The sequence below is a fragment of the Crotalus tigris genome, unplaced genomic scaffold (assembly GCF_016545835.1).
Source record: "Crotalus tigris isolate CLP2741 ecotype Arizona unplaced genomic scaffold, ASM1654583v1 scf7180000021653.269924, whole genome shotgun sequence".
NCBI lineage: Eukaryota > Metazoa > Chordata > Lepidosauria > Squamata > Viperidae > Crotalus > Crotalus tigris.
Genome location: NW_024098615.1, coordinates 158268 through 172923, shown reverse-complemented (window position 1 = coordinate 172923; position 14656 = coordinate 158268). Strand labels below are relative to the sequence as shown.

General features: G+C 34.5%; 1 protein-coding gene across 5 annotated transcripts in view; it reads left to right on the top strand.

Annotated features, from left to right (window-relative positions):
- Window positions 1-14656, top strand: part of PID1 (phosphotyrosine interaction domain containing 1) — an 86241-nt gene that overhangs the window by 68781 nt on the left and 2804 nt on the right. The gene's annotated exons all lie outside the window — the stretch shown is intronic.

Below are 14656 nucleotides of genomic sequence, written 5' to 3'. Positions count from 1 at the left end.
AACTATTTTGTCTTCTTAAAGTCATCTACTCCTAATTTCCAATAACAAGCCCTGCTAAATGAGACCCTTTGGTATTGTTATATGTATTTCAGTTTTCTAAGTATTGAAATATGTACTTATTCATATTTAGTTTTCTTTCTAAAGAAGTCACTGGAGACATTATTTTAATGTAATATTTGTGCTTATATACAAACTCTACCAGCTGGGCATTAATGAAGACTCTTAAACCTATTCTAACAGTCACTGTTCTTTCATTGAAGGAAAACTGCTAACTTTGTATTTCTTTCTAAATTAATTCCAAAAACTGCATGCTGGTCCTTTCAGTTTTTTAATGGATCCCTAGACAGCACTCTTTAGTAGAAGAAACAATCTGTTCATAAATTTACTTGAGATAGAGAGCAATTGGCTAACCTCATTATTAGACAAGCTTAATACTTTGGTGAAATTAACTAAATTTGAATGTACAAATGCTTCCATTGTTAAAAGCCATCCTGGAATTTTCAAGTATATTTTACATTTTATTTTTTCCCATGTTAGTTGTAATGCATTTCTTATACAGTGGTTTTGAAAATACTTATGAATTTTGTTTTTCCCATACCAAGTTGTAAATCATGTCCCTCCAAATATAACAATCTTTTATTTCTAAGAGTTATCTATTCTTTTACCCATGTAATGCAGATGCTTGATAATATAAAACCCACTCTGGTAAACCAAAACCTCCATTTTCCTTGGCATCTTGTAACATTTTCATCTTAATTCTAGCTTTCTTTCCTTGCCAAATAAATTTCAAAATTAATAAATTTAAATGTTCAAAAAAAGTTTTATAGGTATTGTTTGGAATAAAAATAAGATTTTCAGTAGTATATTCATTTTCACTGTAGCAATTCTTCCTAATATTGACAATTGCAAGTTTTTCCATTGGAGATAATGGACATCCTTGCATTGTACCTTTTCTTTTCTCAAAGTTCTCAGTATAATCTCCATTTACAATCACTTTCGCTGTTTCTTTATTGTATATTGTTTTAATCATATTTATAAAGTTCTGTTGAAAATCCATTATTTGTAATTGCTGAATCATAAATTGCCAGGAAACATTATCAAATACCTTTTGGGCATCTAGAAATATTAATGCCAGTTGTTTCCCTGGATGTAATTCATAATATTCCAATACATCCATTATCACTCTTAAATTATTTTTATTTTGTCTCTTTGGTAAAAAAACATTTTGGCCTGAATGTATAAATTCAGTTAAGAATCTTTTCATTATTGAAGTAAAAAAAATTATAATCCACATTTAGTAATGATATCGGTCTATAATTTTTTATCTGTGTCAAATCTGAATCTTCTTTTGGTATTAAGATAATATTTGCTTCTATCCATGTGTTTGGCAGTTTAGCCTCCAACAAAAAACAAGAAAAAAGTTAAGCAAATTATTGGTCCTTTAGTGGGGGAAAGTGGCAAGAAGGTGACAAGCAACAGGCAGAAAGCAGAACTATTTAACTCGTTTTTTTCATCTGTCTTTACACCAGTGGTTCTCAACCTTTTTAATGCCGCGACCCCCAACCGGTCATAAGTCGAGGACTACTCAACTGGTGCAGCACCGTTTGCAGAATGGGACTTTTGGCAGTCTCAGCAGGGCAGAGACAGCCTGGACAATTCCTATTGGCTTTGGAAAGCCAATAGAATTAGACTCTATAGAATAAAAGGGAGGAGCACAGCTAAGGAAAAGAGGGGAAAAATGGCGGACTGCGTTGTTTGGCGACCCCGTGAAATGGTTGTTCGACCCCAAATGGGGTCCCGACCCACAGGTTGAGAACCACTGCTTTACACAAAGGGAAAAAACAGTCCAACCTATCAAAAACAGTGCCATAAAAAACAGAATAGAAATACAAGTTAAGCTAGGCAAGAAAATGGTAAATGAGCACCTGTCCAGCCTACATGAGTTCAAATCACCAGGACCAGATGGATTACACCCCAAGGTTCTGAAGGAACTGGCGGATGTGATCTCAGAATCACTGAACTATATTTTTCAAAGATCCTGGAACACTGGGGAACTACCAGAGAACTGGAAAAGAGTTGATGTAGTTCCCATCTTCAAGAAAGGAAAAAAAATGGATCCAGGAAATTACAGACCTATCAGCTTGACCTCAATACCTGGGAAGATTCTGGAAAAGATAATCAAACAATGAATCAGCAAACATCTAGAGACAAACAAAGTCATTACTAAAAGCCAATGTGTCTGTGAAAAACAGATCATGCCAGACAAATCTTATTGCATTCTTTAACCAAGTGACAAAATTAGTGGACCAGAGGAATGCTGTGGATATAATTTACTTGGACTTCAGTAAGACATTTGATAAAAATCACAACGTACTACTTGATAAGATAGAAAAATGTGTGTTAGACAGCATCACCATCAGATGGATTCATAGCTGGCTGACCGGCCATACTCAGCGTGTGGTCCTCAATGGAACCGCATCTACATGGAGGGAAGTGTGTAGTGGGTGCCCCAGGGCTCTGTTCTGGGCCCAGTGCTCTTCAACATCTTCATCAACGATTTGGATGAGGGGATATATGGGGAATTCATCAAATTTGCAGACAATACCAAGCTGGTAGGAATAGCCAACACTCCAAAAGACAGGCTTAAGATACAGGAGGATCTGGACAGACTTGAACACTGGGCGCTATTAAACAAAATGAAATTCAATAGTGAAAAAAGTAAGGTTCTACATTTAGGCAAGAAAAACCAAATGTACAGGTATAGTATAGGTGGTGACTTGCTCAATAGTAGTAATTGTGAGAGGGATCTCGGAGCCCTAGTGGACAATTACTTAAATGTGAGCCAGCAGTGTGCTGCAGCTGCCAAAAAAGCCAACACAGTGCTAGGCTGCATTAACAGAGGGATAGAATCAAGATCACATGAAGTATTAATACCACTTTACAATGCCTTGGTAAGGCCACACTTGGAATACTGCATCCAGTTTTGGTCACCATGATGTAAAAAAGATGTTGAGACTCTAGAAAGCGCACAGAGAAGAGCAACAAAGATAATTAGGGGACTGGAGGCTAAAACATATAAGGAATGGTTGCTGGAATTGGGTATGTTTACTTTAATGAAGAGTAGGACGAGGGGCGACATGATAGGAGTGTTCCAATATCTCAGGGGCTGCCACAAAGAAGAGGGAGTCAAGCTATTCTCCAAAGGGCCTGAAGGCAGGACAAGAAGCAACGGATGGAAACTAATCAAGGAGAGAAGCAACATCAAACTAAGGAGAAACTTCCGGTCAGTTAGAACAATTAATCAGTGGAACAACTTGCCTCCAGAAGCAGTGAATGCTCCAACACTGGAAGTTTTTAAGAAGAGACTGGACAACCATTTGTCTGAAATGGTATAGGGTTTCCTGCCTGAGCAGGGGTTGAGCAGGGTCCCTTCCAACGTTGTTGTTGTTGTTGTTGTTGTTATTATTATTATTAGTTAATTGCAAACATCTTTCAACGGTTCACTTAATAGGTTTTGTAAAGCTTTATATAACTCCGCCAGTAGTCCATCTGGCCCCGGTGTTTTCTCTTGTCTTATTATGGCCTCTGTTATTTCCATTATTGTTATTTTTTCCTCTAACATAGTCTTACAGGTTTCTGAAATTTTGGGAAAATTATTTTCTTCCAGATATTGAATCATTCTCTCTCTTGGACTTCCTTCTATATCATACAGTTTCTTATAATATTATTCAATTATCTTTTTTATTTCTTCATTTTTAAATTGTAGGCAACCTTTTTCATCTACTAAATTATTTATCAATTTTTTTCTCCTTCTGTTTTTTAAGTTTATAAGCTAGCCATCTTCCTGGTTTGTTTGCATTTTCAAAAAAAGTTTTGTTTTGCTCTTTTTATTTGCTGTGCCAATTTTTCTGAATCCAGCATATTTAATTTGTGTTTTATTGTTTTCATTTCTGTTTTCAGAATCTTCTTTTGTGGATTCATTTGCAATTCTGATTCTAGTTTTTCAAATTTTTCTCTTAATAGTATATAATTGCTGTCTTTTCTGTTTTGTTTTTTTTTGCCATATAAGTTATAGCTATACCTCTAAAGTATGTTTTGGCTGTATCCCATACGTTTTATAATGTTGTATCTTCTTTTTTATTTTCTTTGAAGAAAAACTCCATTTCTTTTTTTGCTAATTCTGTAAATTCTCTTTCTTTTAATATAGATTTTAAAAAATTAAATTTAAAAATACCTATTTCTATAATAATGCAGCACAGTACTGTCAGTTTTTCAACAGTTTTAACTCAATTCACTACATTTACCTCTGACCATTCTTTCTTTACGCAGAATTGTATCTCATTTATAGAAAAGTATCTTATCAGCATTTTATTGATCTTTTTACTGTTTTTGGAAACATACACATGAATAAAATTCTTCAGACACTGGAATTAGCTATTTACATTGTGGATAGACAAGCAATGGCAGGCCTTACTTCAAGGTTTCCCTTTACATTTTGTAACTCTGAAGATTTATCTATCCAGATTAGGTTTTAAGTAGCAGAAGAGGAGAGGTTTCCTCTCTGAATATGTTGATTTCTGCTGGCAGCCTTCTGTATGCTTTGCACCAAGAGAATAGTGTACAGTAAATGTCACAAGTTGAATTACTTCTTTGCTAAACGAATAGCAGTCCTTTGTTTTGACTCAAAGCCAACAAAATTTGGTATTAGAGACAAAGAAGAATATCCTGTGAAATATAGTAGTGTCATTTTATAAAGTTCTTTTGTCTCAAAAGGACATTTTAATACATCACAAACCATTTCAAAGTTTGTTAGTGTCAGCCACAATGTTTAGTGTCTTTGCATATTAAGAATCCCATGGAAACATCAAATTATGTGCTGGCTGCATTTGATAAGCAAAAAGTGAGAAATGAGAATCTATACGCCAACTAGAGTCACCTTTTCAGTGAAAAGGCCAGACTTTTTTAAAATAAATTAAATATTTTTGTTCTTGTGTCCAAGTGCACTTTTGCCATGGACGCAGTAGATGCACACAGAACAATAAAATTGGAGGAGGAATTGTTACAATATAACAGTCCTAATCAACAGAGTTATTGGCAGACATTTGGGTTAAGGAATAATAAAGGAATTCTGCCCAAACTACAAGTGGGAGCAAGTTATATTTCACTTTCAAGGGTTCTGACTATGATAGACACTAACCAGAATGAATGCCAACTTTGATTTGTATACTATGTGGGCTCTTGTAATTCGTTTATTTGAGTTTTGAATTAGAATTGCTCAGTGACTTTGGACCAGGCACTATTTCTCAATCTAACCTACCTAAAAGGATAGAATATAAATGAAGCAAAGTGGAAATTAAATAAATTAAATTAAAAAATTGGCCTACATCATGAGTACATGTATCTCTGTTGTTGTAAGTAACAATGAAAGGAAAATTAAAACTAGTTACATGTATTAAATGTAATATTTTTGTCATCTAGAAATAAAATGGACCTCCTAAAACATTTTCTATTTTTTTCAACCAAATTGACTTGCTTTGTTTTTAGAGCTTGTTTAATTTTGATTTACATAGTATATTTAACTCCAGTATAATGGTGGAGGATAACTTCGTCAACTTTTTTTTAAACAAGTTTTATTAATTTTTCAATTTTACAAAAATCTAAGTATTAAGGAAGCAACATGGTGATTGGGTAATCCATAATCCAATAACAAGCTCTTTCATACATATGTCAGGTTACATCATCAAAAATTTCCTCTCTATTTCCCTTGGTTATTATATCACATTCAAATTAGTACATTGCTAGTTATAACTCAATCAGTTAAGACATTTATCAATATATTTTAACTTATACGTATCCATGTCCTGTTTTTAAATTTTACCTAATTTCAATTACAGTGTACCAGTTATCTTAATATCCATAGTATTTAGATTTCGGGTAACCCAAAGTTCCCTTAGTTCATTACAAAATAGTTGTCATATCTAAAATACACTTATTATTTACTCAAATAAATTCTTACTTTATTTCACAAGCATATTCTATTTCTCATCCTAGTACCTCATCACTTACTAATAAAATAACCTTTATCGTCTCAATCCAACTTCTCTATTATAATTCAAAACTATTATTCTAGAGAGTATTTTTTATTTCCCTTATAGGTCTAAATCCTAAATATTAAATCAGTTAATATCTTTTAAAATTTCCTTAGCCCATTAAATGAGATTTTAGGCTCTTCCATTATAGGTCACATAAAAAAAAACATTTTTTAAATCTAACTCTAGCTTTCTTTTTGTGCCAAGCAGGCTTCCATAGCAGTGCCTTTAAATCTTCAGGTGAGTCTCCCTTCATTCCTACACATGTTATTTGAATCAAGGGAGATCATCCAGTTATAAATTTTTCAAGGGAGCTGGCCCCTTCATAATCATTGGATTGTTGGCCTAATAGTTCAAATCTCCATGTTTGGCTTAGTATATTTGTCGTCAGTTTAGTCTGGTCTTCTTCTTCCTGTTTCAGCTGGTTTAAGTAAAAAGTCATGTTCAATGTTGTAATTTTTTCCTTGTCTGGGTTGTCTAGGTTTTCAGTGTGCTGTACATGTTGGTCTTCAGCACCTTCCATCTTAGTATTGCTTTCTTCAGTTTCTGTTGCTTTTTGAATTGCAGATTTTTTTAGTTAAGATCAAGGTTTGGCTATCAGGGTTCTCAGTAGGTTGTACCTGGTATTCTTTAAAGTCCACTTTGATGTTAATTTCTTTCTCTTCTATTGCATTTTGGATTGTAAGTTCATCAGTTGAAATCTGGGCTGCATTTTGTAACTTTAAAGTGACACCTTTGTCTTTCAGTCTGGAATTCATTAGCTCAATAGCCTCAAGGATTTTTTCAAGTATAAGTTTGTAGTTAAGTTGTGGGTAATATTCCTCCATTTCTATGGTGTTTACAGATAGTCCTTTAGGGAGGCTATTTTTGATAAATGTCTACCTCTACTATAAAGAATTGTTTTCACCAGCCAGCTGTTTCAAATACTTATCTTTTTTGATAGTGCCAAGGACAAATCTCAGTCTCACAGGTGTCCCAGTCAACTGCTATACCCAGTTTCGCCACAGGATGTCCCCGGTAGCATGTAAAGTCTTTTTCCAAACTCAAGTTAGGCTTTTATCCAGTTTAAAAAAGATGTTCTTTTTTTTTAAAATTAGCAGATAGATAAGGTAATAGGTCCCCATAGAAAAAGGAACTTTTTGGGACCCCAAATATCCAAAAGGTGCAAGTCCACAAGTTGTTTAGTTTAGTTGTTCTTTCTCCCCCCCCCCCAAAGCTTTATATTCCCGAAGTAGCAGAAGCTGCCAAGTTAAGAGGGGGAAAAAATTCCAAAGGCTTTTACAGGAAGATAGTTGGGATAGAAGAAAGGTAAGGTAAGGTCTCACCCAATTCGTCCGCGGTGCTTTCATTGTGCTAGGTGGTGCTTTTGGCTGGTACAGCTTAGTGATTAATGGCCGATCTTTTCTTCGTTGGTCCAAAGCTGCCTTGGATCAAACGGTTGTTGCCCCTCCAGGGTGACTTTCGACCCTTTTCAGGAGGGTCACAAAGGAGAGAGTGCTCTGCCCGCGCGTCCACCGGCGCCGCGATCACAAACTTCATCAACTTTAATCTACTATTTTAAATTATGTATATGAATGTTTACATTAATTTTTCACCCACTAAGATTGGCTGGCAGATGGGTCAGTGATAACAATAATAACAAACCACATTTTGCTTCCAACTGTTATATAGTCTAAGTATGTATCAATGAGTTAATCTGCATATAGTCTATTTTAATTTTGCATGCATTAATCCACTCAGTAAATTTTCTAAATTACAGTAGTTTGTTTTTAAAACAATATGAATATTCATTTATATTTTCATGTGCAACTTTTTCTGATAAACATTAATATATGTAGTTTTCTCAATTGGTTGCATTCTCAATAAAACTAAAAATTTTGTTAACAAAATTTGGAAAAATACATATTCTGAGGGATAGTTGTATTCCAAATTGCCTGGTAGTACATGATGTAAAATTAGATGAATTAAAAATACATTCATACATATTTATCCAGTATCATGAACATAAAGCTATATATATTTAATTGGTTGGTTGGTTGGTTTGTTTATATTTTTATTTATTTGTTCATTTTCTTTTGCCAACCAGCTCGATCAAGTGACTCATATTCATTGGTCCAGTTATTTTGATTCCCTTTCTCCCTGTGCCAAAACATACTCTCCAAGTCCAGCTTAGGGGCAGCCTTCTTGGTACACATTGGACTTCAGTTTATGCCAGGGGTAGCCAATCTTGGCTCTTTTATGACTCGTGGACTTCAACTCCCAGAATTCCTGAGCCAGCCATGCTGGCTAGGAATTCTGGGAGTTGAAGTCCACGAGTCATAAAAGAGCCAAGGTTGCCTATCCCTGGTTTATGCCAATCTCTGTCAGTATATTGTTGCTCTGCAATGCATTATGATTTTAGTCCAATTTACCTGGAGATTACAAGTTAATGAAGATTTAAAATGAGATTTTTCTAACTTTTAAAAAAGCTGTTTGATTTCATTGCAGCCTGAACCATGAAATTATTTAGATGGGCTTACTGGACCGAATCTTTTTTTAAAAAATAATGTTACTGTTGTAAGCTAGCAACTTTGAAGATACTTTGGTTTGATTTGCTTTTGTTTTTTGTAAGTTTGTTGGTACTTCAGAGAGACTGTTGGGAATATATTACTAAAAGAGGCATTATGATAGCAGTGGACAAACTGTGTTCTCTCAGAAATAGGAGTGTTTGCAGGACCCTTGTCTTTTGGGATGGTTAACTTTAGAAATATATATTAACCTGATCTTCTGAAATTGTCTGGAAGGTGGTGGAATCGCCAAAGTGTTGCTTGTCCCTGAGTTGAGACTGAATGTGTAATCAAATCTGGAGATAACTTGAGAAGTTACATAAATAAAGTCAATTGGAGTTTATGGTCTGGACTAAAACAGCAGTATGAACCAAGCCAGTCTGCAGATGGATAAATTTTCCACATGTCACTGCAACTCTGCAGAGCATAACCCATAAATTAACATTTTTTGGCCTTCAACTAGTATTCTAGAATCATGTTGAAAAGACTTGGCCCCAAGTATGATTGCTCAGGCATTCTGTTTAAACTCTTATGAGGCAACTGTATTTGTGTAATGTAATAAGTACCTCCCTTCACAATTGCTTAGATGCATTTCCTGATTTAAGGCAAGCAGTATTTTCTTTAATGATGGTTCAGCTAATTAGTCTGCAAAGGCAACCAACATTTAAAGCTGTGGAATGAATAAGAGCTTGCTTAAAAAAAATGCATCTTTTGTTCTGTCTTTGAAAGTTTTTTTCAGTGTGATTATAGGGCAAGACCGATCTTCTTGAGCACTATCAGAAAGCCAACCATGCATTATTCTTAAAATAGGTTAAGAAATTAACCTGTCTAAAATCCATTAAAAATCCAAACCTATAAAAAATTAACTACTTTGGAGAAAACGAATTAGTAAAACTAAAAAGTAAATTGATAACATAGAAGTCTTTAAAAGTCCTTTGATAATATGTGCAAAAGTAATGAACATTCTATATGTAACAGTGGAAGATAGCCATGTTCCTTAAATATAAATATATACATTTAAAATCCTGGTAAAATATATAAAAGTAAAATATTGAAAGTTAGGTATAAAAAATGCCTACTTTTCCATCTGACTTATTTGATGAAATAGGACTCCTGAAATGCCCAAAATAAACATTTATATAATTTAACCAATGTTTTAGAATCTTTTTCTATATATAACAACTGTGTCTAAAAGCTCCTTGCTGTGCATTGTTTGGAAAAGAGATAAATAAAAACTTTGGGTATAAACAGGAAGGCAGTGATTAATAGACTTTGTGAATTCATTTATTTAAAAGTTTTTTTCTCTCTCTATTTTCAAAAGTATTGAAAAGAGCCTATCACAAACAAATTAATCAATAAAATAGCATTAGAGTTTAAAACTATGTCCAGAGTTTAGCAGGTTTTTTTGGGACTGGATATCTTGCAAAAACTTTCATGTTGGCCTGGTGTCCCCAAAATCTTACAATTATGAAATCTCACGAGTTTTGGCATTATTGTGATATCTAATGCAATTAAAAAGAAAAAATAGAGGGGGTTCTGGGTGTGATAGTTGGGTTGGAGAGTTGCTGACTCTTGCTGTAATCAATGGGCATCGAAATGTGCTTCCAACAAACATTTTAATGAAAAGCTGTATTTTAAAAAGGATATCTGTATTTAATAAAAGGTTATTGCAGAGCTTTTCTCAAAATAAATTCTAAATCTTAGGCCACCGAAGAAATTGTCTTCCATACTGCAGTCAAGGCATACAATTCCAGTAATGTCACTGATTTATATATTGGTGTGTATTTCCTGGAAATCAGAAATCAGGCCTGAAGGTCAGCAGGTGTGGCTTAGGCCATAGAATGGTTATGCTGATTTTGATTTTGATTGATGAAGTTGTTTTTACCCTGGCTGTTGTTTTTTGTGTCTTGTTTTTCTATTCTTTCTGGTTTTTAAAGTCCTTTTGATATTGCTATCTGCCCAAATCATGAATTTAAATAATAATAAACAGGCAATATAAAAAAGTTATTTTAAAAAAATGAATGAATAAATCAGATGTAGTTTAATGTTGTTGGGCATGCAAGATAACTTCTTTGACTATATTAATCATTGGACTTTTAACCACATTCTAAGCTTAATGCATAATTGTCAGTTGTACATTCTCAACCTGGCTTTACTAATGTAAATAGTAATACACAATCTTCAGATTGCAAACTGGCTGAGATTCATACAAGTTGATGTCTAATATAGTTTGATGGTGCCACTTTTGCAGGGATAGGCATGGCTGGCTCAGGAATTCTGGGAGTTGAAGTTCACGAGTCATAAAAGAGCCAAGGTTGCCTACACCTACACTATTGGATAACTATTCATGCCTTATTTTCATTGGTGTACAGGTAGTCCTCAACCTATGAGTACAATTGGGACTGGAAGTTCTGTTGCTAAGTGATGTGGTTGTTAAGTGAGTCTCAGTCAATTTTATGAGCTTTTTCATCGCAATCCCTATGCAAATCATCCCAGTCATTAAGCTGTTCACACAGCTTTTAAGTAAATTTGGATTTTCCCAAAATGACTTATGACTTGGCTTGTCATAAGGCCCTTGGGATGGTTGCAAATGGTGATAGGCAACTCTGTGATGCTGCTCTCATCATAAATACAGGCCAGTTGTCAAGAGTCTACATTTTGATTATGTGACCACAGGGTCATATGAGGACTGTTCAGGAGTCACTTTTTTCAGTGCCATTGTAACTTCAGTTAAATGAATAGTCATAATTTGAGGACCACCTGTATTGCTTCCTTTTTCCAAAGGAAGTAGATGGACTTAAAACCCCACTTATCTGCATATAATGTAGAAAGGACTATCCCCTCATCCTCTTCTTGTAGCACTTTTGTCCTAAAATCTGATCAAAACTATTTCAAACTAATTTTTTGAAAAGCAAACAATAAACAGTGCATAAAGCAAACTGATATAAATGGATAGATTCCCGTTTATTTTATGGAAGATAGCATTGATCATCATAATAGCTGTTAAGTCTAATAACTTTTTCATCTAATCTAATGGAAAATGCACAGAAATGCTTCTGTGCACATTAAGGTTTGAGAAATACTGATGTGCAATTTTAGTATTTCATGTGAGAAATAAAAATTTTTTTGAAACAGATTGCCCTGTCCCCCGATAGTTTAGCACAGAGGTGCCCAACCTTTTGGGCACTAGGGACCGGTTCCGTGGAGAAAGGTTTTTCCGTGGACCAGAGAGTGTGTGGTTTTGTGTGCTGCCTGCATCCCACAGATGGAGCTTTGCTTCTTTGTGTGGACCAGTTGCTGGCATGCTGTGACCCAGTACTGGACCATGGACCAGGGGTTGGGGATCCCTAGTTTAGCATGTTTTGCCAATAACTGTGTACTTGTCTTTCATGTAGTGTATAGTTTTAAAAGATTAAAAAGTATTGTGTGTTTGGGGGGAGAAAAAGACAGGGTGTTACATTCTCTGTATAATTGTTGATGTCTAATGAACATCAAAGCATTTTTCTTTGTGCTCAGTGTGCATTTTAAAAGAAGTGTTTTCAACTTCAAATATTTCTAAAAACATCCATATGCAGTTCCAGAATTATATTTTTAGCTAATCTTGGCCAACAGAAGTTGTTGTTTAGATCAGAAAAGAGTGCATTATGTATATATTGTTTTTTCCTTTTTATAACATGCATATTTTGTTAATTAGTTACATAATATGGGACTTTAATTGTTTGGCTCTGTAGCGAATATAGTGAAGTTTTTATGCTGCTTCTTTTTTTCTTTAGTAAACCTTAACATGTATGGCATCTTAGATTGTGAGACTGTTTGGAGGAAACATCTGAAAGTTAGATATGTGTTTCCTGTAGAAGATCAAGATGATGAATTTCTTTGAAGGTGGCTAAATTCTCTGACATAGCAGTGTCTGAACATGATAAGCAGCTGTGCTTATTGCACATATTGCAATAAATTTCTAGAATTAAAAACTACAGATAATCCTTGCTAACAATCACAATTGGCACTAGCAACTAGTTCCAATGGCTAAGCACTGCAGTCACTAACTGAAAAATCAGTGACCATGCTAGGCTTACAGTTTTGTTACTTTCCATTTTCATTGTTAAGCAAATAATTGAAATTGTTACATGAGATATCATATGACTGCAATATGCGGTTTCACTTTCACAATCTCCATTAATTGTGCTTGTTGGAAGCTCATTGGTAAACTCACATATGGTGATCACATGACCGTTGGATGCTGCAATCCCTATAAATGTAAGTATTGGGTCACAAAGTTGTTTTTTTTCCAACCATCAAAACTTTGAATGATGATTAAACAAGGCAGTTGGTAAGAGAGGACGACTTGTGTGATAGCTGAGGAATTCTGGGAGTTCCTGTAGCCTCAACAACTTGAGAATTCTTTTTTAAATGTCCCATATGAAATAAAATTATCTTGCTTTCCTCATATGAAATAATGGTGGTTAATGGTTTTAAACATTGCAATTTCCAAGTTGCCTCCCACCCACCATAACAACAACAACAACAACAACAACAACAACAATAATAATAATAATAATAATAATAATAATAATAATAATAAAGTTGGAAAGGACCTTGGAGGTTATTAGTCCAACCTACTACTCAGGCAGGAAACCCTATACTATTTCAGACAAAATAATAAAGGCATATCTGTTATATATTACTGGATTTTTTTATATTGCACCTTGGGAGGCTAGAAATAAAAACCCGAATTTTAAAGCATTTATATATTTAGCTATGACATGCTTTTTATGTTGCCCATACTCTCTCCATTATAGCTTGAGCATAAGAAAAATCGTTCTCAGAAAAACAGTCACTGTATATTTCATTCCATGCGCAGAACTAGACAAAGACACTGATTATAGCAGTGGAATCAGAGAGTAGGGTAAATATCAAAACAACAATAATTCCCATCAGGATGTGATGAAAATCACTCTTCTGAACATGTTTAAGGGAATAGGAGTTTTCCTTAAAATGCAAATTTGACCTTTGGAGAAACCGCTTCCTCATTCATATGTAAGAGCAAACCCTGGGCTAGAATAACTTTAAGCTAAGCTATTTTGTTTCAATTAAAATTATTTGACATCATTATTATTATACATTATTTAATAATTGCACTAACTAATATTTATATTTAATTTATTACACAAAAATAAATGATAGGATTTGAAAATTGGAACTAATTTTGATAAACGAAGTCAGCACATTCCTTTTTCCAGGTCTAAAGCAGAGTTTAGAATGTGTTGTAACATTCTGTTCTATGTATTTTTCATTCTCCATTATCCAATGCCACATATTCTCTTTCTTGTTGTCTTCTCTAACACATTTCAGTGTGGTCTGCTGCATTGGTTGCTATTTCTATGTTCTACTTAAACATCCTTTCCACCAAATAGCTCCTTATGTTTCATGTGCTATCAATTTATTTTTGTAACAAATTCTAAATTACTTTTTAATAGCTGAAATTTTGTTCTATGAAGTGGCTAATTTTTTTTTCATTTTTTCTAGAACATTATTACAACTTCTGATCTGAATAATAAATAGAATGCTCTGATATTGTGAATTTGGCTTTGTAGACATGGCAGTAATTATATTTAACAGATTAAACTGTTGTCGAAAGGATGGAAAATTGTACAGCGACATGATGGGATTTTAGTAAAGCTACTATTCAGCCTTATTAAAGGCTCAGAAGGATTAAGTGGCTCAGTGGTTAAAGACACAGAGCTTGTCAGCTGACAGCCTGGGTTTGAGATCCGAATGCCGCACAACGGGGGAAGCTCTTGTCCTTGCCCAGCTCCTGCCACCTAGCAGTTTGAAAGCAGATGCGAGTTGATTAATCGGTCTCATTTTGGCGGGAAGGTAACAGCATTCTGCACACCTTTGGCATGTAGCCATGATGTCCACATGATTACAAAAAAATGCTGGCTTCCTTGGCCAAGAAACGGAAATGAGAACTGCCCCTAGAGTCAGACATGATTAGGCAGGAAAATTAGTGGTATTTAA